This window comes from Lygodium microphyllum, chromosome 11, assembly GCF_053477565.2.
Source record: "Lygodium microphyllum isolate KBCC chromosome 11, Lygodium_microphyllum_v1.1.10, whole genome shotgun sequence".
NCBI lineage: Eukaryota > Viridiplantae > Streptophyta > Polypodiopsida > Schizaeales > Lygodiaceae > Lygodium > Lygodium microphyllum.
This window is the reverse complement of record NC_141145.1, coordinates 41,036,246-41,044,716: the sequence shown is the minus strand read 5'-3', so window position 1 is coordinate 41,044,716 and position 8,471 is coordinate 41,036,246. Positions and strand designations below refer to the sequence as shown.

Sequence of the window (8,471 nt, the reverse complement as noted above, 5' to 3'; positions counted from 1 at the left end):
TGGACAGCATTGTAGTAGCCAAAGAAGGCGATGAACCATTTATGGGAGCTGCTCCACTAGGAAGAGCTTAATCTCTTGGATATAATTGTGACGATGAGAGGGAATTGGAAGCATCTGATTAGCATTACGTAGAACTGGAGCTATAAAAGATTTGTTGCCCAAAGACAAGTACTGAATGGATAGTCTAGGAACGATGGCGACAATTTTTCTATGGTTGTTGGTGGCAAAATTCAGGCCGTCCTCCCCTGGCTACTGCCATAAAAATCTTCGCTTTTTCTCCCCTTTCGACTAGTAAAGGAGCCCCAAATTAGCTTTCTCTGAAAATAGCCAACTAATTAGTGATATTTCGCAGACACTCGGCTGCCTTGACTGTATTTCCATGGGTTTTGACTGTGTCACGTAAGTAAAAGAGAATGTAGGCCTTCTGTTCAAGGACAGTTTTCTCACTCAGAACAAAACAGTAATAGTGTCCAGAGTAGTACCGAACTAAATCTTCTTGTCTATCTTTTCCCGCGTAACCTCCCAAGCTACCAAAGCGCTTGAGTTGTATGGTCAGAACATGAAGTGGTTTGTCAACTATGAACCGCTTCAAAGCTCGGACTTTTGTGTTGCATTTTCCACATTGATACTTGTTGTCTCCATCCAAAATCTCAACAGCTGTGAAATATGCTAAAGCTTTCTGTAAAGATTCTGCTCTGGCAACCTCAAGACTTAAGTCCAAGAAGGGATCATAAGTATTTGAACAATGTGAGCACTTAGTACACTTCACCTGGCTTCTAAGACGTCCACCAAACAGTTGTTGGATGAGGCTTTCTTGAAAAGTTTTAGAACCACCACCAAGGTTCTTGATAGGGCAGCATTTGTGCAATGCCTCAATCAAATTCCTCATATATTCATGAGCATCCTCTTGATGCCACATTCGAAATGACTGTGAAATGCACCGCAGATTCTTGACAAGGTAAGTTGGAGAGAAGCTGCTCCCTGAAGCTGCCAATGCCTTCTTTACATGAATTTCTAATGCACACATAGCACAAAATCCTGATGTACTTTTATGTAGACCACTCTGAAGATATGCCACAAGAGGTACTGTATATGTTAAGCATTGCAGCACAGAGTTGAGAAAGCATGTATTGCCAAAATTTATCAGACCTGCCCCGATTTTCGGCACACCAGATTTTGCATACATGTCAACCAGAGCATTATTGATTAATTCCTCTTGCTCCAAACCCTCTTCCACGTAGAACAAAAGTATAAACACAACAACTAAATATGTACAAAGTATCAAATCCCACATACAATTTTTGGGTGGTTTTCACACCTCGAATGCGCAGCAATACGACAACGTTCGAATCCAGTAACAAAGAATAATCATGGACAGCCAAAGGAACATACTGAATTGCGGGAGGAGTACGAGAGGGTGCCATTCAGATGGTTACACACACATACCACAAACACAGGCAAACAAAGAGAATGCCTGCAAAGCAACAAACAAAAACCAAGGATAAGATATCAACCAATATGGTAAAACGTGACTCGACTAACTATCCCTAAGTAAACCACAGCCTAGAAAAAATTCGACATGACCTCTACACATATGCGACCGAAAGCTTCATGCTATGCAATATGCAAACACCCAAATCCCCGTATCAGGCAATAAAGAAAAAAAACTACACACCGTACCCTTAACCGTAACAAAGAAATTGAACCAAAACATAACAACAACCCACAAATATCAAGACCACAACTTTGATAATCGGGTTTGACCATGGAGACAACTCCGAAGACTTCGCGTACCCATCCCACGAAACGAGTTCATTAATAAGGGGAAATAAGTGCAACGAGGGGGAATTCATTTAATGAAAAGTTCATTTTATGAATTATTAAGAAATGGATGAATTTTTAATAAGTGATAAACCTTAACAAGAAAACAACGGTTCCGTCTTAAAATTTTAATTACCAATTATTAGGTTAGAGCGGTGCTTTAATCCGAATCCCGGACTTCGATACCCAGACTGGGTCTCTAAATGCAAATTCATTTATTAAAAATTAAGGTGATGTGGAGCGTTTTTTTGCCAGCGCGTGCTCTTGTGACGGCTGATTCATTTTAATTAAAAATATTAAAGTGCCTCTTAAGCGCACTTAGCGCGTGCTAAGTGAACGACGGGTTAATTTTATTATAAAATGGTGTGTTTAGCGTGAGCGCACGTGCCATGGTGGTGTTTAGGGTTCATTTTAAAAATTAACCGTCAATTTTGGGGTAGCGGGAAAAAAAATATAAAATGAAAAATACTTGGAAGTGGATGTATGTGTACGCAATGAATGCGCACTCCTCAATCCCAAATGGACGTCAGCAATTCAAAAAGAACCAAGGTATCTGGATTTTTCTAGAATTTTCAGTTTGTGTTTTGAATGAAAGAGGAATTTGTATGAATTTAGCATTTAATGAAGTATTTTTACCATAAAATAATCATGGAATAAAATGACACATAATTTTCAGCTTAGAAATTCTTCCAAAAATAAGTAAAAAAGTGAATGGAATTTTTAGGAATTTTTTTGCAATTAAATTGGAATTTTTTACCATTTTTAATGAATTGTTTTCATTTTGTGGGTATTTTGAAAAGAATATTTAGTTTGAAAATGTTTCTGAATTTTTGTTTTTGGAAATGTTCAGTTTAGAAAAATATGGCAATTTACTGTAGAAAGATTGGGAATTTTTCAAGACTTTTTTGTAAATTTTTTGAATTTTAAGTGTTTTTTAATTATTTTTGTTTAATTTTTCAATGTATTTTTAAGGTTTGCAGGTATTGGAATTAAAAATCCGGGAATATACCCAGGAATAGACTGCGTGTCAGCTGCGTGTAAAGAGCTAGCTGCACACCACCTCACAGACCAGCTAACGCGCATCCCTGCACGTGAATATCTGCGAACGGACTCCCGCACATGAACACGCACAACCACAATCACACGAACAGCCACGTGCGCGTGTGTCAAAGGCCGAGAAAGGTATCGGCAGGTTCTGCGTGGTGCTACAGGTTTCGGTGGGTTGCCGCTTGTGTCAGCGGGTGGTTTCCACGGGTGGGTCTGTGTCTCGGGGGGGATAGGGGCTTGGAGGGGGTTTCTGCGGTTCTGCGGGGGGTGAACAGGGCTTGGGTGGGGTTCTGCGGTTCTGCGGGTGGGACAGGGGGCTTATGGGGGGTTAGATGGGTTATGGGGTTGGATTGGGGCTTGGATGGGGGGAATGGGGGCTTGTAGGGAGGTGTGTTGGTGTTGTGTGACTGTGGGAGGGAAGGGGGGCTTACAAGGGGGTGTGATGGGGTGTAACTGTGGGGGGGGAAGGGGGGCTTACAAGGAGGTGTGGTGGTGGTGTGACTGTGGGCGGGGAAGGGGGGCTTACAGGGAGGTGGGGTGAATATGGCACGTGGAGGACATGGCACGTGGTGGACAGGCAGGGGTACATGGGGGGAAGGAGCCGGCAGCGGGCGTCACGGCGGGAGACAGAGGCGCAGACGGCGGCTGCAGAGGTGGAGGAGGGAGGCGGACGAGGAGGGGGGCAGGCTCAGGCGGGGCGTCAGAGGCGTGGAGGAGGGAGGGGAGGAGAGGAGCAGGGCGCCACGGGGGAGGAGGAGGGAGGGAGGAGAGGAGGAGGAGGGGAAGGAGAAGGAGGATGGAGGTGGAGATGGAGGGAGCGGGAAGGAGACACGCAAGGGGAGGGAAATGGAGGCGGTTGGGGGAAGGGTCGGAGAGAGAGAAAGGTGGGGGGGATAGGGGAGGGTGCCTGGGGGGTGGGGTGGAAAGGGCGCCCGAGGGTTGGGGGTGGGGTGCCCAGGGAATGGGTGGGGGAAAGGGTATGGGGGGTGTGCCCATGGGGGTGACCATGGAGGTGGGTGGTGGGTAGGTGCCCATAGGGGGGTGCCTATAGGGGAATGCGCGGGGTGCCTATAGGGGGGTGGGCATAGGGGAATGGCCGGGGGCCCACGGGGGAAGGGTAGGGGTAGGAAAAAGGGTGTAGATGGGGGGGGAAGGGTGCCTGTGGGGGTTGGGTGGGGGTGACAAGGGGTACCCATCATAAGAGAAAGGCGTGCCCCTGAACAGCACGCGTGCGCGGGGCGGGGTAAAAAATTTTCCGTGACGGGATCGCAATAGAGCCGGGATGTCAGTACGGGGCACGCGGACGCGACCGGGGCGCGTGGAGACGGGTGAAATCGAAAATCAGGCACGTTCACGCGCGGAACGAGTCGTGTGAAAACACAAAAAATAAAGAAAAATAAATATCTCCCAATCCGGTCATCAAAAGGAAATGTCGTAAAAATAAAAACTGGGCAGGATGGCAGGAGAAAGACAGGGTAAATGTGCAACGGGGGTTTCGAGGGAAAGATAGGGCGTTCACATGCAAAAAAGGTAAAAAACGGGTCCAAAAACACAATTAAAAATTAATACCGGAAGATCCGTGCAGCGGAACGAGGTGCAAAAAAAAAGGAAAAATGTGCATAAAGATGTGTTCGACAATCCTATAACATCAAAACATAGTTCGGACTGAGATAAGACGCGTTCATGTGGGAAAAACCCAAAAAAAGACCCGAAAATGGAATCGGAAATTAATAATGGTCGAATTGCTTGCCGGAATGTCATGCAGTAAAAAGAAAAAATGTCCGCAGGAAGGGGGGGTTCAGGGTTGTCATATCAAAACGCAGTTCCGGCTGAAGTAGGAGGGGTTCACATGCGAAAAACACCAAAAATATGCCCGAAAATACATTGAGAAATTAATAATTAAAAATCCAGAAGGCGAAATAGGGTCGAGGAAAAAGGAAAAAGGTGGGGGAAGGCATGATGGACATGACTGTAAAATCCAATTGGAATTCCGAAGCAAACAGGGCACGTTCACATGGAAAAATGTCAAAAAGACACATGAAAAAGTCTCGAGAAACCGCAAAAATTAATATTGGACAAACTGTGCATCAAAATGACACTGAGTAAAAAGGAAAAATGTCAGGGAGAAAGTGGTTGTCAGGGCTATGATGTCAGATCATGGTTCCGAAGCAAGAAGAGGGCGTTCACATGGAAAACCGGCTAATGTACGCAAAATGCTTAAAAAATTAATAACTCGAAAACCGTGCACCAGAACAGGGATAGATAAAAAGGAAAAATGATCAATTCAAAGGGAGGAAGAGGTTTGAAAAGTCAAATGTGGACTTCGGGGAATGTAGTGTGTGTTCACATGGCAGGACCGCAAAATCAGAGAATGAAGGAAAACTGCAAGGGAACAGCCCCGAGGGTAGGTAGAAAATGAACGAGTGGGTGGGAAGGGATCCCATTAGGGTAAAATCAAGTCATGGCATAGATGCATGAGTAGATTGAGGCATATGCAGAGGGGTATGCAATGTAGATGCGCAGGGACGTATCCCCACACTTAAGACCTTAACAGACAGGGTGAATCGAGCAACAGGGACCTAGGACCACATAACAGACCAACCCCTAACGTCCCCACACTTAAAACATAAACGTCACTGAGAAACAGAAGGTGTAGGGTTAGAAAAACTTGGCCCATATTGTCGAGAATCAAGGTTGATTGTCGATGGCACATCCTATGTCATTGTTGGCTGCTGCAGGAGGTACCAAGGTATCTTCACAGCACATGTCCTTCATGGCAAGGACCACGCGGCAGCACCGAGGGAGATAGCTAGTTAAAGGAATCGCAGGAAATTCATTGATGGCGAGGGATATTACACTCAACTCATAGTCACTCATATGGAATGGAAGAGCTCTCACTCGCCCCACGACTAATATCACTTGAGGAATAATGATTGAAACCCATATCTCACACCCGGGTTAGGAAGCGACAAGGGGGATGGTGCAGAAGGAGTATGCCAGGGTGCACAGTTGATGGTGCATTAGTGCGTCCAACCCGTCTGGCATAGGTGCAAGGAGGAAAGCAAGGGAGCCTTACAGTGTAGTGTACAGAACAGGGTGACATGTCCTGTGATGACGGTAGAGACCCACCCTATGGATGTATAGGGAAACGAGAACATACCTGACTCCAAGTGTCGTAACGTCCCTCAATCTCACCTCTCAATAAGTGACTGAAGAAACTCCAGTCACACTCAGTCCACCCTCTGTCTCACTCTCTGTTGATAGATACAGGAGGGTAGCCCTTTCCTGAAACCCATTGATGTAATCCTCACAGTCACTTGTGCAAAGGTTGTATACCTTGTGTGCATTTGATGGTGCAACTGTGCATCCAGCCCCGTTCCAGCATACGGTGCGAGAAGAAAGGCCAGGGAGCCTTATGGTGCAGTGCACAAAAACAAATCGTGCTTTGTGCATTGAGAGGCCCATCCCGTGCGTGCAACACTTCATTCACACTTCTCACCTCTCATTTGATTTAAAGGGAAAGACTGGTCACTCGCCCCACCCTCTGTCTCACACTCTGTTAGATACATAGGGCAACCATACTCACTTCCCCATCCGGTTAGGATAAAAGCTCGCATCACTCAAGGGGTTGTTGATGAAGATTGCGTCGTCAGTTGTTGAAGAGGCATACCCAAGGAGGTAGCCATCAAATCGAACATTGTGTTGCATAGGACATATCGTCTACTAGAGGATAGTTAGACACTCTGCAGAGAGACCCAGGACACAGCGTACCAAGGGAGGCAGCTTCGGAACTGGATCCTGGGGATATCAATTGATAAATCCACTTTCTGGACTGCTGGGTGTTGCCACCTTTTCCACAGCCAGCTTCTCGCCCAAGGGTGTGTGCCACCTTTTCTTGGAGCGAGGCCTGCTATGATAGGGGATTTCTTCCTTTTCTCCCATAACAGTTTTTCTTTTCTTGTTTTTTTTTTCTTTTCTTGTTTTGTTGTTGTTTTTTTTTTCTTTTTTTCTTCTAGTCCCGAGGGTGTCTCCACCTTTTCTCGAAGAATAGGTCGGCATGACAGGGACCTAAATCCTTTTCTCCCATGACCGATATGTATATTTTTTTTCTTTTTTTTTCTTCGAATTAAGCAAGGAAATGGTAGAAATACCATTTGTCAGAACCCACCTTGCCACTGTCGCTGGTGGAAAGTAGAGGATAAGAGATCAGGGCTGGAAGGTGGGGCTGAGGGGACAGAGGGTTGTGTCCATTTCATCAAGAGTGACTGAAGAACGGCTATCAGAAGTAGCATCATAGGAGTGATAGTGCCACACTAACGAGGGAAAGGATCAGGTGACCGTGATTGTCAAGATCCCCAAGGAGGGAAGTACTTCTTCAGGTGATATCCATTGATCAAGAAGGGATCATCATAGGCATCAAGGGTCTGCACTTGGACAGAGCCATTAGGGTTGACAACAAGTACCTTATATGGGCCCATCCACCGCTGTTGAAGCTTGCCAGGAAACTTGCCAAATCGTGAATTATAGGCTAGGACCAAATCACCTTCTCTGAACTCCTTGTGCTTGATGAAGTTGTCCTGGTAAGCCTTGCGTCGAGCTTGCGTGGCTTCCATGCACTGAAGAGCCATCCTGCGAGTTTCGTCCAAACATTCCAGGTGCAGGAGACAACGTTGCAGTGAATCAACGTCCCCCAAACGCTCTTTGATAGCCAGCAAGGGAATGGTAGAAATACCATTTGTCAGAACCCACCTTGCCACTGTCGCTGGTGGAAAGTAGAGGATAAGAGATCAGGGCTGGAAGGTGGGCTGAGGGGACAGAGAGTTGTGTCCATTTCATCAAGAGTGGCTGAAGAACGGCTATCAGAAGTAGCATCATAAGAGTGATAGTGCCACACCAACGAGGGAAAGGATTAGGTGACCATGATTGTCAAGATCCCCAAGGAGGAAAGTACTTCTTCAGGTGATATCCATTGATCAGGAAGGGATCATCATAGGCATCAAGGGTCTGCACTTGGACAGAGCCATTAGGGTTGACAACAAGTACCTTATATGGGCCCATCCACCGCTGTTGAAGCTTGCCAAGAAACTTGCCAAATCGTGAATTATAGGCTAGGACCAAATCACCTTCTCTGAACTCCTTGTGCTTGATGAAGCTGTCCTGGTAAGCCTTGCGTCGAGCTTGCGTGGCTTCCATGCACTGAAGAGCCATCCTGTGAGTTTCGTCCAAACATTCCAGGTGCAGGAGACAACGTTGCAGTGAATCAACGTCCCCCAAACGCTCTTTGATAGCCACTCTCAAAGAGGGCAATTCCAGTTTAACAGGGAAAATAGCTTCTGTACCATATACCAGTTGCAATTTGTGGGATACGCGACAGATGATCAGCCAGAACATGGGAACAACCAGGTTTGGTAATTACCTCAAAGTCGAACTCCTGAAATAGGAGGAGCCATCTCATCATTCATCCTTTCACATCCGCTTTGTTCATCAGGAAGGACAGGGCCTTGTGATCCACATAAAATTTAAAGTGGATAGACAGCAGATAGTGGCGGAACTTCTCTAGGGCAAACACCATTGCCAAGCACTCCAGCTCTGTCACTGTATAG

The 8,471-nt window shown here is 46.1% G+C and overlaps 1 pseudogene; it reads right to left on the bottom strand.

Annotated features, from left to right (window-relative positions):
• Positions 1-331: 331 nt before the first annotated feature.
• Positions 332-1,186, bottom strand: LOC148028741 (ubiquitin carboxyl-terminal hydrolase 23 pseudogene; annotated as a pseudogene).
• Between the last annotated feature and the right edge of the window lie 7,285 nt (positions 1,187-8,471).